Consider the following 16331-nt stretch of genomic DNA (forward strand, 5'->3'; position numbering starts at 1 on the left):
GGGGGCGGGACTCTTGCCTTACTCCACTCTGCAGCCCCAGCACCCACCCATCGATGCAACTGGAACACAGCAGGCATCGATAGAAAAATTACCAAAAGAATGAGTGAACAAATGAAAGGAGCTCCGATAGTCCATTTATGGGCTATGTCCAAGCCACTAACGGCTTGAGAGGGGCTTGAGGCGGAGCAAATGTGGAGAAAGGGCAAACGAAAGCCAGCCCGCTGGCCTCCCAGCCTCCCCCTCTGCCTCCAGCCTCTCTCCCTCCTCCCGGGCCTCAGTTTATTCTGCTCACCATTCTCAGCTTTCATGTGCCTAAAACGCGACTTCATCCTTTTTCTCCCTGCTGAGAACCGCCCATGGCTCCCTATTTCTCACATTAAAATCCTTTACTGGCCTTTAAGCCTTTGCATCCTCTGTGCCCCTCTTTGCTGTGCCACTGGTCACTCATTCCAGCCAGCCCCACCCACTCACCACCATCACCCCTGCACCTCCTTCCTGGCTTCCTAACCCAACCTAAACGTTCCCCAAGACTCTACCTGCGTAATGGCTCCGGCTGCTAGGAGTAGACCTCACCTCTGAAACCTCCAGACATCAGTAGCCTGGGCGGTATGATCTAACACTGGCAGATTGTCTGTCCTTACTCTCTGGGTTAATCCTACTTCACAATGGAGACGAGATTCCCAGGAGAGGGAAATATGTCACACATCTTCTATGTCCCTCCTCTTATACTTAGTTTGAAATGAACTGAAAAATCATGTTTGAGTTCGTAAGATAATTACATTCAGTTTAACCAGCCCTTATAGGCTCCAGGACATGGATGTGCAGGTGTGGAAGACACAGGCTCCCCTGGGAGAGAGAATAGACACCAAGGGCCAATTCTAATGCAGAGGAGTCAAAGCTCAGGTGGGGTGGGGACCTAGAAGAGTCACCCAGATCACTATGCAGAGGCTGAAGAGCCCAGTCTCCTCCAGAAGGTGACAGCTGAGGGGACTAAGCTGGAGTTTGCACGGTATGCTGTCTATAGGTAAGGCCACCGCTTTCATGAAGGACAGGGATGGGGTCGGAGACTACAAATGAAGTGTGTGGCCGGCTGCTGCAGTTGTCAGAAGCCTCACGTGTCCTGCCTCAGAGTTTGAGCTTTATCTTGAAGCTCATGGGATATTAATGAGAGAAATGAACTTATTGGCAGACACTTGATTGACCCACAACCTTGAAAGAAACACACCTCCTTCGGGTCAGCAGGAAAAGTCACAGGTCTGTAAAAGGATTATCTAGAAAACTGTCTCCGAGCATTCTGTGCTCAAGGAAAGGATTTTCCCCCTCAATACCTGAGATTAATTTTTAATCTCAAAGAACAAGCTTTATGAAAGGCAATGTTTTTATGCCGAGACCAGCCCAACCAGAAGTGGGAAGCGGCAGCAGCTCTCACAGGACCTGTGGACACCCTCACACCACTCGCCTCCAGCTCAGATCCTCATCTCTCCTTCCTTCCTTCACTCAGGTCAAAACCCAGCATTGTCCACCCCACAGCGTCATGCCCTAGTGTGCACCACCTTCATCTGGCCTGCTGATGAAGGCCAGATGGGCAAGGTCATTTGGGCAAGCTGCTCATGTCTCTGGGCCTCATGGCCTCGTTTATGAAATGATTATAACATACCTAACTCTAATCTAAATTGCATCCCTGACTTCGACCCTGACTTTGCTCTGGGCGGGGTGATGAAATTATCAGAATTCTGTGATGATCGAGCCATAGAAAGCATATGCCACACTCAGGACATAAGAACATTCATTCATTATTGGTTCCTTTACCCTTCCTTGCTCACGTCACAAATGTGAAGTTCAGCGGGGGCAGGCTTATTTGTCTCGGATCTGTGCTCAGTTTTTGTAAACAGGATGTCCCAAGAGCGATTTCTCAGCTCAGCATTTATTCAAGTAAACTGAGGTAGGTCTGCTTATGGACTATAATGCCTAACAAACACTCCACTTAAAAACACATCTCCAGAAAGGAGAAAAAAGTTACGGCTGACCTGCAAAAGTGTTAAGGACTTTATGTAAAAATTTTATTTAATCTTCCTGAGAATTGTGGAAATGGGTATTACCCCCATTTAACAGATGAGGAAACGAGGTTTATAGTGGTCAAGCGTGTCTCATATAAGTCATCACTTCCAGCCAGGATCAGTTGGGGGAGGAGGAGAGAGAGAGATTACACATGTGTATGTCTGTAATAAGTGCCCTTTTAGTTACCCATAGGTCATATACCGAAACTCATCAATTCTGTCATTTCACTGGTTCATTGTAAGACTTTAGACAAATTATCTCCCCTCTCTGTGGGCCTCGGTGCTGTTTCTTGTTGTTGTGTGTTTGTTTGTTTTTTAAATCCATAAAATGGTAGAGGTAGATGGAGTGAAACTTGGGGCAAGAAGGGGCAAGAACAGATAAATGGTCTCCCTATCAACATTAACCATATAGGATTCTCTGTAAGAGTTCCTCTAATTTTTATACCAATCACATTTCTCATTTCCAGAACCAGTTTCTCAAGAGCTATCATCCAAATCAAGCCCTGAGCTGTGTTTCCTGGCTTTTCAGCCCATGCCTTCATTTATAACCAGTGCTGCCCAAGTTCGTCTAGTAATCAGCTGGTCAGGGCTCATGGCTTTTCCACCCTGAGGACAGTAATGAACATCAGAAAAGGAATCGAAAAAGAGAGCACCGGGGCATTTTCGAGTTGGGGGGCACCTCAGGGACTATCTACTATCCCCTCATTTTACAGGTGGGAAGTCATTTTACTGGAGGAGCTAGGCTCGCCGCGGCTCCACCAGCATAGACACCACCCTAATACTCGCTCATAGGCATTTACAGACTAACCGTGGATCACGATTTCACGGAAATTAGATGGATCGACAGGCAGCAGGAATCGAATGCAGTGGGCCACAGGCATGGGGGCTGTCAGGAAAAGAAATGCTCAGAGTGACTGAAGAATGCTTCGTGAAATAAATGTGCTGTGAAACAGCCATTCAAGTGTGTGATGGACATGAAGAAGAACTCGCTTGAAGACTGAAGCAGAAATACATCCCAGAGGTTGTGGCACAGACCACTGTTTGTGGCCAGTTGTCTCTGCCAATACCTGAGCTCTTCTTCTTACTTAGAAATAGATTTCCTGATTTTCCGCTGGGCACATAAACACCCCCAATAAAAACTACATTTCCCAGCCCCCTGTGCAGACAGGTATGGCCAAGTGGCCAAGTTTTGCCCAATGAGATATGAGATAGAATTGTTGTATACAACTTCATGAAAGCACCTGTCAAGGAATGACCATGCCCTTCTCTCTTCCTTCCTCTTTCTGCCAACTCTGGTGTAGATATGATGGTTAGATCCTGAGCAGACATCCTGGACCATGAGGTGGCAAGCGAACTGATAGCAGAGCAGCTAGTCTGGGGCTATCTACCCCCAACTTTTTACATTAGGACTTCTATCTTATTGAAGTCAACTTATATTTGTCCTTCCCCCCACCCACCACCCCACACGCCCACTCCCTACTGAATCTAATTCTAGCTAATACAGAAGTGAAAGACAAATAAATTCAGAAGCCCCTAATAAAATCTAGAGACCTAGACAGGGAGTTCGCCTTGCAGAGTTAAAGTGAATCGAGACGAATTCTGACACTTGACATTCTGGTGGACCCAGTGGATGTTCTAGAGAGACCGGTGGTCTCGAACTTGACTGTATCAGAATCACCTGGAGGGCTTCTTAAAACACATTGGTGGGCCCACCTCCAGAGTTTCTGATTCAGCTGATTTGGAAGTTGGGGCCTAAAAATCTGCTTGTCTAATGAATTACTAGGATACTGATGTTGCTGGTTCAGGGGACCACATATTGGGAATCATTGTTCTAGATACTTACTCAAATTCAGTTTTCTTAGATGGGTCTCAGCTTTGTATCTCTAACTTAAGGAGATGTGATGATTTCAGCTACTTTCAAAGACCAGGGAATGTGGGGAGGCAGGAGAGGGTCTGAACAGCTTGGGCAAGCTGAGCATCCAGCGAAGAGATTTGTGATGCAAATGATTTACTGGTGTTCAGCTGGGAGCAGAAGGGATTTCAATATGGTGAGCCAAATCGAATTCATTACCTGACAATTAGCTCTAAATTAATGCAAGACTATGCTGCCCGAACGTGCTCTAAGGAAGAGGGTCCCTGAGAGCTTGAGATGGGCAAGATCTGAGACATTGATCTTAGCTAGATGCAGACAGGGCTTCTTCCCAGTGTGCCAGGATACTCTGAGCTCAGAAAATGGCCAGCGCCCTACTCGGAGGCCCTCTCCAATTTCACTCCCTCCAGATTTAGCTCTGATTAACCCAACTCAACCCCATCCAGAATGGACTTGGTCTCCCAATGCCCTTGCAGATCCAGATTTGCTCCTCAGGAGACCACCTTGGGCTTGTGCACAGGCTGCTGATTCCCCAGCATTGAGATGCTGCAGGATGAAGCTCAGGTTTTAGAGGAGCAAACCGTTAGCGTTCTGAGTAATCTGACCTCCTCAATGGAAGCAGTAAATCCCTGAAGAGGAATTTATTTTCCCTATTTCTTTAGTTACTCATCTCCCCATCCTTTCCATCTATCCCTCCCCCTCCCCTTCCCACTCTTCCTCTACTGCTTTCCCAGGGAGCCCCTGGGGTAGGACCATAATAAACGGTAACCAGTGGAGTGAGCAGCCTTGGGACTTCATTTATTTGTTCATTAAACAGTATTGCCAGGATAGAGGTCATGATGGCCTCTGACCACGTAAAACTCACAGCCTAGTCTAAGAGACAGGAAAGCAAGGAGTTAAAAAAAAAACAAAACCAAGAAGCTGTGCCCTATGGTCCTAACGGCTGGTATTTAGGGTAGTGAGGCAGAGGGCACTCTGCAGACCAGGGTCTGCCAACTGAAAAGTATTATAAGCACTCCACCTTACAATGTGGACCCTGTCCCTTCTCGGTACAGTCCTTAGCCCTGCCCTCTGCCCACAGCTTCCAGTCCCTGCTTAGGGCACAAACTGGTCACTCTTCAAGGTCATTCTCCTGAGCCCTATCTGACTCCAAATCCTCAGGATCGTTGACTCTGAAAAGTCAAAGCGAGCAAAATAAACGAAGCAGCTGGAGACAGCAATGCCACGGAGTTAGTTCTGCCCCTTCTCCCTTTCACCGCCCCTGCCATGATGTCTGACCAAACCCCCTTCCAGTGAGGCCTTTACTTCCCAACATGGAGAGCTTAGTGGCCTGACATTTGCACCCCCAATTGACCTCACTTGAAATACTTAATTCGTTTCGACAAAAGGTCCCTAATTTTTTCTCTTCTTGTTTGAATGGTGCTTCAGAGGAAGGAGAACCAAGCTCACTTCCATCCATTGGTCATACTCTCTGTGAAAAAATAATTATCTTAGATAATTTGTGGACTGAATCCGGGTTTTAAAAATTAAGAGGTACCAAATTACACGTGTATATTGCTTCACAAAATGCTTTAAATTCCATTACCTTTTTTATTATTTTAAATTGCTTTTAATTTTTAACTTTATTGAGGAATCACTGACAAATATAATTGTGTACAACGTGATGATCTGATAAGTATATGCATTATGGAACAAGTAATTTAAACATCCATCGCCTCGCACGGTTAACCATTTTGTGTGCATGGTGAAAATGGCCAGGGTCTACTCTCAGCCACTGCCGAGTACACAATTCCATATGATTAGCTTTAGTCACCACGCTCTGAACCAGATCCTCAGAACTCACTCTTCTTAGAACTGAAAGTTGGTGGCTTTTGACCTCCATCACCGTGCTTCTCCCTCCTCCAGCCTCTGGCAGCCACCATTCCGTTCTGTTTCTGTGACGCCGACTCTATTTCTTTTGGATTCCACATGGAAGTGATACCATACGGGATTTGTCTTTCTGTCCACGACCCTGTTTGGTCACTCCCCTCATTCCTGCAGTTCTCCTCACGCGACAGGACAGCGGACACAGGACCAAGGCCTCAGTGCTGGCCTTTGGCTCTCTCGGCTCCGTGCTCTTCCCATCATGTCGCACCCTCCTCGCTACCTGCAACAGAGAGTGCACTCGGAAAATGCGTGCGTGCGTGTCAGCCTCACTTGGCACCCACTCCTACCGCCGTGGTCGTCACACCAGTCTGAACCCCTGGATCAAAAAGCTGCTCTGCAGAGAAAAAAGAACTAATGGGATTGTAAGGCCAGTGAATATAAAATCTGTTAAATAGCCTGGAAATTCAGGCAGGATTTGATGCAGCAGTCTCGAAGCAGAATTTCTACTTCCCTGGGAAAGTTGTTTTTGACTCATCTGGTCTTCAACTGATTAGACGAGGCCCACCCAAATTATTGAGGGTAGTCTCTTTCACGTAAAGTCAAAGGATTGTAGATATTAACCATATTTACAAAATACCTTCACAGCAACACCCTGGTTAGTGCTTCACCAAATGACTGGGCACGAGAGCCTCGTCAAGACGAGACAGAGACTATCACATTATCTAAAATGCTATCTCTGTCACCTAGAAGGTGTGACATAGACGGGCTTTGGGGAGACAAAAGTGCCTCTTCTCATCACAAACCCAGAGATGGAATACAAAGAGAGAAGATCCCCTTTCTGTGACTCAAGGGGACGGTGACTACTTCTGCCCCATCGTGCCAGGAATTTGACAAGTGGGTTCCTGCCGGGAAGGGTGGTCTGGATAAAACTCCCCTCACCATAACACCAGCCCCCGCACCCTCCCCTCATGGCAGATACAGAGACAATAGGAGGAAATCTGCCCTCAACCAGGCTCAAAGACACCCAAATATGCTCACTGTCTAGTCACCTTCAAATCCTGGAGCGCCAGTGAACGAAGTCCCCCATACTCACACTCCCCCTCCCTTACCACAGCCACCCAGGATTCATTTTCTTGATTAACTTTCTCACATTTGATAAATAATACATGCCCTGTTCTAGCGCTTTCCTCTCGCTGTTTATTAACAACGTTCGAGATTTTTCTTCTCCTGTGATGGGTACTAAAGGCACAAAATTCAAACTAATCACACCGGGAGGAGGTCTCCAGCCACCCGTGGCTGTGCACCAGGCAGTGACATTTTATTTGTCACAGGCTGAGCGAGGAAGCACAGCTGTAATGAAAAGAGTTCTAGAATCACACCTGGGGACACCCTGGCACTGTCTTGGCCTCTGCATGGCCTTGAGCAGGCACGGGACTCCCATGAGCCTCAGCGTGAAGATCACCTGAAGAGGGTCTCCCTACCTACAAAATGAGAATTGTCGAGAGGTTGACAGTATGGAAAAGCACCTTGAAAGTACAAAGTGCTGCATGAACCTAGCTGAGCCACTTTCTATCTCGATTGTCCCAAATCCCTTCTGAGCCTTGTCACCCACACTACCTCGGGCAGCCCCTGCTTTGGGGCCTGTTCTGGATAGTATTGCTATGTACGTCCTACCACGAAGGCACTGCCATTTAAAAAAAAAAAAAGACATTTTATTATGCTCAAGGATTCTGCTGGTAATTCAAAAAGGGCCCGGTCAGAATGGCTTCCTCTGTCCCATGATGTCTGAGGCCTCGGCTGGAGTGACTCAACGTCTGGGCACTAGAATCATCTGAGGACCTGTTCCCTCACACATCCAGCTGTTGGCTGGGCTCAGCTGGCCTGCTGGCCAGAACACCTACACGTGGTCTCTCCAGGGGGCTGCTTGGGCTTCCTCACAGCATGGCAGCTGGGTTCTGCCAGCAAGCGTCCCGAGGGAACCAGGTGGAAGATGTGTTGCCTTTTATGACCTCGCCCTGGGAGACACATAGCATCGCTTCAGCTGCAATCACACCTGCACTTGGATTCATGGGGAAGGAATACAGGCCACCACTCCAGGTGGGAAGTCCCAGCGTGAGGACAGTGTTGTGGGATGGAAGACACGATCGCAGCCATTTTTGGAAAAGTCCATGTGCCAGAGGGCCTGAGTGGCTGGATGAGTGAACGAGCTGGCAAGTCAGAATTCCGGACCAGGGGTGGAACTTGGCAGATGTCGTCCGCCTCTATTCCTGGTCATTCCTGGCTCCAGGGGTCCACCGAGGCCAGTACGAACTGTACCCATATTAGGAAACCTGGTCCGCACAAAGTCCTAACAAAGCGTCTGCTGGGCGCAAGGAGAGGCAGGTTGTACAGCTGCCCCTCCTCCCCACCTTCACCTCTCTGCCCCCCTGAGGCCTGAGCTAGTCTTGGTGTTTACACCTCCCCGTTTTCTGAGATGATGCCAGCCTCATTCTCTGGGCAGTGCCTGCAGAGCTGTCCCCTTTGAGGTGTCCGTGGTATGACCGTGCTCCTTAAAGGGCAGCAATGACATTACCTGGGAACTTACTAGAAACACAGGCTCTCTGGCCTCACCCCAGACCTACAGAATCAGAACCTGCATTTGAACAGGATCCCTAAGTGACGCTAATGCCGATTACAGTTGGAACAGCACCAGAGAAGAGGAAAGAGAATTTGATTTGAAAAATGCGTGCAACTGGGTTGCAGTTCTATCCATTTATTTACTAGCTGGGCAAACTCAGGCAAGTTATTTAACCATTCTGAGCCTCAGTTTCCCTAATACGTAAATTAGGGATCGAAGCTACCTCCGAAGGTGTGCGTGCATGTGTGTGTGTGTGCATGTGGGTGTGTGCGTGTGCGTGTGTGTCAAGGCTGGCAGCCAATAAAGTTCAACTCTGAACAGCCGTGATCGCCCATCCCCCACCCCGGATTTGGCTGAGGCCTCTCCTGAAGTCTCCCTCTTCCCCGGGGTCCGTGAGGACATAGTGGGCGGGACAGTCCAGCAGAGCCTCTGGTCAGCGCTGCAAGCTAAGGGCAGGAAGACAGAAGCTAAGGCTCGCGGAGCCCCTCCCAGGAGAGAGCTGTCTCCTTGAGAGGCAGGAGGGATGCAGGAAGCCTGCTCTGCTTTGGAGACGTTATTTATTTTTTCTAACAGACGCTGTTTATCACCCACTTACAGGAGTTCTGACGGGGGCCTTTGTTGTCCTTTAGATGCTGGAAATGAGATCGATCCCCTCCAGAATTTACTTCTGCTGGGAACCCGACTCCAGCGGCAGCAAGGGGGTCCTGCCAGGGACAGGAGGCTTAGTGCAGACTCACAGACCACAGAACCCCAACACAAGTCACCCAGATTCTCCCAGCACTGACGCCCCGGCCCGTCAGGCTCCAGGTGTGTGTCGGGGGTACGGGGAACCTTTACATAAAAATCATACATCAGTACAATCCTGGAAAGCAGAAGAAGAGCTGGTAAAAACTGTTACAAGGATATTAAAACATTCAGTACCTTTAAGTCTTTACTTAAAATGTACACCAAAATGATCTCATCCTTCCCCCATGCTACACGCTCTCAAAAGAAGTAAAAAAAAAAAAAAAAAAGTAAGTAAGGATTATGAGAAGCTCAGTTCTTACTCCATCAGCACCGAGAGCTGAAAGTCCCTCCTTAGATCTAACTTAAAGCCTTACTGCTTTAAGAATCCTGCTACTAACTGCCCAGCATCATGAGCACAATAAGTTCTAGGCAGTGGGTCATTGTCCTAGAAGACTGTCCCCTGAGGAGGCAGGAAAAACCTCTCCATATCCTTCAGTCTAGTTCTTTAGGGTCAGATGGTCCAGATGCCTTAAGGGTCTTGCTAAGCCCAGCTGGCTTCCTCCCCAGCCAAGAGTCCAGACAACCACCCAGGCTCAAATCGCCCTTCAAAGATGGGCACAACACTATGGGGACTTTTGACTTTTTTTCCCAAAAGAAATTGGTATCGAGGTTATCTAGCGAGATAGAAATAAAAACCAGGGAAATACCGAACCACAGAGGTTGGGGGCTTTCTAGAAGGAATCTGTGACAGGAAACAATGCGGCCACTTATCACGAGGATGACCAAGCTTCAGTCTCTCTCTGGACCGTGGCCTCTACGTTGACATCTCGCCGGCCTGTCTGTTACCCACCCTGTGTAGTTTGGAGAATCAAATCTACGCAATTCTACAGACGTCGTCCTCCACGGTTGTGGATTAAAATATTTCAAAACATTTCAACTGAATGTGCAGGCACTATGTAAACACGAATAGTAATAATTCTCTCACAGCAGTCATCAGAATTGAGTGTCCTGGGAGGTCATCCAAGGGTCCTGAGAGAGGGGACACAGAGGTCCAAGCTGATTCACCATGAGGCTGTGGGCCAAGTCCTTTCCCCAGCACAGGCTGTGAGTAGAATCCATAATCCTCACCTCCCACCTGATGGAGACACGCCAGAGACAGGCCGATAAAGTGAGCTTCGAGTGCCTGGAAGTGAGGAGACGCTGACAGCAGATCACACCTCGGCACGGCAGATGCCCCGCGGGGGAGCCAGGCCTCCTCCACGCCATCTGCCTGATCCGCAGCCTCCTAATCTGCTTAATACTGATGAATTCTGACGCTCAGGTCCCCATGGAGTTGTGCAAGGGCCCGATCTCCTGGCCAGACTTGGACAAGACCATCGCCATGGCTAAGGCTTTGCCCTCGGCCTCCACAGAGCCAGGCCTGGCTTTGAACTTAAAAGCAAAGGTCAAGGGGTCTCTGATAGCGGGGTGGGGACTCTTGGGTCCCCTTTGTCTCTAGGAAAGTTTTGCAGAACCTGCTAGATTTTCACCCCGGGCACAGGATGATTGTGGGCTAAAAGGTAAATGGCCAACTTGACCAGCCGAGAAGGTCAATCTGTGACCAGGTATGTCAGTACAGCTGATCAGGTCCCCCTGTGGCCTCACTCAGAACTGCTTCCACCTTTTGGCGAATTCTTCCCCACTTTCTGATAATAGCTTCACTGCTCAGCATCTCAGTTTCCAATATGCCAGCAGTCCTCAAGCCCGTCCATTCACATGGATGTGCCAACAGGAAAGCCTCCCCTCCCTTCTAGAAGCTTCTGTCAGAGGACAGGCGAGGGAGCTTGCACCCTAAGGAGCCAGCGTTGAGGTGGTTGGGAGACGAGAGGAGAGGGATTCGTGGCCGACCAGAGGAGGTGGCGCTTGGGACAGATGGGGACTTAGGGGGTGGTACCTGTCCCCCTCAGATGCAGAAAGTCAAACAGTTCCGGGATCTGCAAGAGGACCCTGCTCCTGGGAGCCACCTGAGAGATGCTATAAATCAAGTGTGTCATTTCACGCGACTGTACATAAGGGCTCGCGTGTGGGAGAGTTCGCACTGCCCACCACAAGAGTCTTAACCAGGATGTGTCCGTGGAAGTTTCTAGAACCCTCAACCTTCCCTCCTGGCCCGCTCCACCCTCCCAGGTAGGCCCCAGCTCCGAGTTCTCCCCACCTCCCAATGAAGTGCCAATATCGTCCAGCTCGAAGTTGCCCGGCTCGGCTGTCATCTGTAGCTTTCCTTGGGGACTCCTTCCAGCGGGCCCTGTTAGAGCAAGCTCATGTACACAATAAATGGAGTCACTTGGCAGCAGCTGGTGAATGTTTTCAATGAGTTGGAAAATCAGGTTGAATGTATCATGAAATATGTGCTTACGCTGAAGCCCAGACGTGTGGGCTAAGTGCTTTGTGATTAGGCCTCTGCCTTTACACGTTCCCCACCCCAGCCCCTTCTCTTCACCGTCCGTCTCTCCTTCTCCAGGATTTTGAAAGTTAAAATCTGCCTAAGTATTTTATGAATATGGTGCAAGAGACGCTTCTTCATGTAAACGGATCTTTGCCTTAGGGGTCAATGCGATCTTTTGTAGAGCAGAGTGTGTTGGCTTGTCCACGTGGGTGAGTTTACGAGCACATCCCTGTGTATGTAAGTGCCAAATAAACATTTATTGGCGATGCCTACCCATACGAGTGTCACTACACTAGCATTTTTGTTGCATGTGTCTTTATACATCACACGCACACACGCACGCACACACACCCGGCCTCAAGAGCTTCATGACTCTATTTTCGGTTTCTGGATGTCTTGAGAGGCTACATGCTGTCTGGGTGCTTGCACAGTCAGAGACAACACTCAGGTGGCTGCCAAGACATACTGTTCTAATCGACAAGATGCTCCACCTGCACGTGTCAGGACTTGCAGCCAGGGAGGTCAGGTCTTCCAGGGCCAGCCACCCCACTTCCTGAGCAGGCGCAGACAAATCCAGTGCTTGCTTCCTTCCTTCCTTCCTTCCTTCCTCTTTCCTTCCACTTCTTCCTCTCCTTCCCTCTTCCTAAACTTTATCTCTCTCCTCCTTCACTTTCCCTTCTCCAAAGAGCCAGATGTTAGACGTGCTTGACAAGGACCCACGGAGCACAGTCATCGGAGTGGGAGGGGCCTGTGGGAATCTTCCCCGGACTCATTTCATAGATGAGCAAACCGAGGCTCCGAGACCCTGGGAGAGTTCTCCCACATGCCCAAGGAGGTCGAGGGAGAGCCAAACCCAGACCCTGGATTTTCCCCAGCCTTTTCCACAACCCTGCCCTTGGTGGAGGAAAACCATTTTGTGGTCTCCTTCCCCTCCCCCCACTTCAAGCCCCACTCCATCAGAGCATCAGGATAACATGAGTGCAGCTGTGAAAATCACCAGTGAGTGAAATGAGTCTAACACCCTACCTTGGCTAACAGTCGATCAAGTGCTCTCTAGGATGTGAAGACTTGGCAAGGATTCTTTCTCCAAAGAAGGACGGAAAGGGAGCCGAGACACAGGAGCGATGATCCTGCTGGTCTTGGATCTCTCGTGTGACCTTGGTCCCCACACACCCCCAGGTCTGGCACGTGGCCATCAGAGTGCCGGTGCCAACCAGCATAACCCACGGAAAGAAATGATGGGAAGATGCTGGTGGGGAACCCCAGCAGGGTGGAGTTGAAGAGAAGATTCTCTAATTTCGTCCCTCGTGTTATGCAGGAAGCCGCCCAAGGTCACACGGGTAGGTCCCGTGCTTTGCATTCCTAGAGCGCCCGCGTGTTTACAATCCTTTCCATCCATTTTCCCACCTGGAGTCAGCCCTATGACACTTCAATGAGAACAGCACTGGGCAAGGCCACAGGTTTGACCTGCCCTCCGATGAGGATACTAATTCTGGATGACTCACCCATGTGGCCAACGGTGTCCCCACAAGCCCAGCTCAGCTGCCTCTTTCCTCTCTACCACACCCCATCATTCCTCTGCCAAACCAGAGACAGAGCAGATGACGGAGTCACACGGAAGGACAGAGGAAGGAAGTGGGGGTTGGGGACACACAGGTGTGCCCAGGCTCTTCAGTTTGCAGGGACTCCTCGTCCCCCTCCCCCGCTCACCCCCAAAAGCACTGCCCTCTCCTGCCTCCCTAACCCGCAGGCGCCCAGGAAGCCAGACTGATGATTGAAGAAGGGGCCGCAGTGGATGATTCTTTCTCCAAAGTCAGGGGTGCCCTCTGCTGTTCATATGGTGAATCGTGGAGCCCCAGCCCAAGTTAGAGCCTGTCCTTTGAATCCATCAGGAGCCGACCTGCATCCACTTGAGAGGAAGGACTTACAGAAAGGGGCCAATGAAAATGGAGCCAGAAGCCCATCCTATTCCCAAGGGTCAGACCTGCGTCAAACCCCTGCAGACTCAGATGGGGAGGATGTGGGGATCTAGGAGGAGAAAGAATAGGGGCTGGCTTAATTCTCGAGGAGGAGGAATACTGTCTTTTTGGGTTTAGGGCCAAGGTCAAGTCCCCTTTGTCCTCTCCATGTATTTCCAGAAGCTCCTCTCACCTCAAAGACCAAACTGTGCTGATGGGGTGAATGGTCCCGAAATGATCTCGGGGAGCCACGGCATCTGTGAAGATTTTACTCAGTCACCCCTCCAGCCTAAATATCAAAAAATGTTCACTTCGGCAAAGTTGAGCCGGTGCCAAAGCACAGAGTAGCAGGAAGAGCACAGGACTGGGAAATACGGGATCCGTGTCTATTTCGACCACTTACTGTTTATCTTGGACTAAGCTACGTCTCTGTGCCTCAGGCTGGGCCTCCTGACACTTGGCCTTCCGACTCAAGAGATGTGTCCTGGAAAATTCACTTAGGTCGCAGATGCGCTGCAGCATTAGCGACCGGTGGCGCTATTATCCTGCTTGGGTTTCTTCCGCAGGAAATGGGCAGTTGTGGTGGGCAGGAGTGGACAGAGCCAAGGCCAACTCCCCTACACCTCTTTCCTGCCTGGACTCTGACTTTGAGATGTCGCTGGATGAGACCACCTTGGCTCCTGACAATGTCAGCGGACGACCACCTTAAGGCAAGACAGTCCTAAGGTTGTATACGCAAAAAATGCTGTCGTAAAGGAACTCAGTCCATAAAAATCAAGTGATCCCCTCAGCCAACAGCCTTCCGGCAAGCGGAGCTGCGAAGCAGGGACACTACCTGGAGCTGGCTCCAGGGGACCCAGAAGGACTGGGGGAGGGAAACGCTGCTCCAGGAAGGCAGCGGGGAGCAGCAGGGTCAAGGTCCCAGGAACGACATGAGAGCCCTTGGACAGGGGCGGGGAGGGAGAGAGGGAAAGGACAGCTTCCTCTGAGCTCAGGGTTTTCTGGGGCCAGCCCCGAATTGACAACCTAGCAGAGAGGTCGAGATCATAAGCTTTGGTGAAAACTGTGAGGCCGTGTTCCCTCTGCCCTTTGTGCCTGGGGCATCTACTGAACCTCACCAACCTCATTCTTTTATTGGAGCCATTATATTACCCCGATGCAGATAACTGCTTCTCCAGTAAGCGGCAGCCAGGAAGTGCACAAAACCTATGGTGCTATTATGAGCGTCGTGACCATCGTCGTACCTAGTCCTAGCCCCTCTATTTTTTGCATGATGTCCCCTTATTTGAATTTCAGCTTCCTCATCAACAGAAAAACATGAAGGCTCTTTGTCCCTCCTCAGCTGCGGGGTTGCAGTGGGGAGAGGGAGATCAGTATCCCAGGTAGATCTGTGGAGAAAGGTTCCAGAGGGACCCAAAATGCTATCATCGAAGACTAAATGTTCCGTGGCAAAAAGCTGCTGTAGCAATCTTTGCATCCACTCGATGTGAGTGGGCACATTACCGTAACGTCCCAGTGCCGCAGTCAGCACTGGGAAGGTTGAGCTATTTGTAACCGCGAGACGCATGAGCAGCATAAAGATCGAACAGGGGAGGGTAGCGCGTCTGGCTTACCTGAGAAAACACGGCTATTTGCTTTGAACACGACTGGAATCGCTCCACAGCCACCTGCCTCAGACACCGCTGCCCAGGACGTGGGATGGGCGGTGGGGCATGGGGGCGGAGGGTGAGGGCGGGGAGCGAGGCGCAAGCCAAGCAGGGCACGCGCCTTGGTGGAGCTCCAGGAGGGAGAAGGAACCCAGATGTCATTCCCAGTCCAGTGCCACCGTGGACGCCGGAAGTCCTGTCTTCCACCTGTTGCTCTGGGAACACCATCTGCCCTCCGCAAAGCTTCCTAGACATCCTCAGACCGGGGCCGAGGTCCTCGGGCTTGGTTTCATGCTGTTCCCAGGAGCAGAGACCAGCCACGGCTCTCCCTGCTCTCCCATCCAAAGAGACACAGGACCCCAAGGCAGCAGGTCTCCAAGGTCCAGCTTGGGGTGGGGTGATGTTCTCAACTGGGCTTGCAAGGTGGCAGGACACGGAAACAGGTAGACAGAGCAGAAACAAGTCGACACCCTCGTGATGTCCTCTCAAGGCCAAGGCTGCCTTTTAGCTGCGTCGAGCACTCTGCCACCAAATGGTCCCCTCGTACGTGGTCCGGTGGGTCCTCCCAGCTTTCCCGATCAGCGTCTCCCTTGATGCTCATTTGAAACTGTTTCCAATACTGGCAGAGGGGCTGAGAAGAACATCATCTGGCCTAAGTCTAACTCTGCACAGCATGAGCAAACATTCATGCCCCTTTACTCTTTCCTCCCAGACTCCGAGAGACTCTCTGGGCCTTGGTCTGGTCATCTGCAGAGCAGGAGCCGTTGGGGATTCACGTTCCATCCTAACGTTCTTGACGATGCTGCCCATCGCAACGCCACACATCACACGTAGCTACACGCACGCTCTGAGCTCTCAGTTTCATTTCCTGCTGCCTTCCCGGCTAGCAAGGCCTGTGCCTTTCGGGCTAAGATTCTGACGGTTGCCTCCTTCTTCCCTCACCCGACTCCACCATGCTAGGAGCTTCCTCCCGACCCATCCTTGCCACAGTTACTGCTTATGGTTACTCTTTTATTATGGCAAAATACACACAATGTTTATCATTTCAGCCGCTGGTATGTGTACAATTCAGGGGCATTAAACACATTCCCAGTGTTTTATATTATCACTAGCTATATCCAGAAGCTTGTCCTCATTCCCAAGATGAACTCTACACCCATTAAACA

This window comes from Pteropus medius, unplaced genomic scaffold (assembly GCF_902729225.1).
Source record: "Pteropus medius unplaced genomic scaffold, Ma_sr-lr_union100, whole genome shotgun sequence".
NCBI classification, from domain to species: Eukaryota; Metazoa; Chordata; class Mammalia; order Chiroptera; family Pteropodidae; genus Pteropus; species Pteropus medius.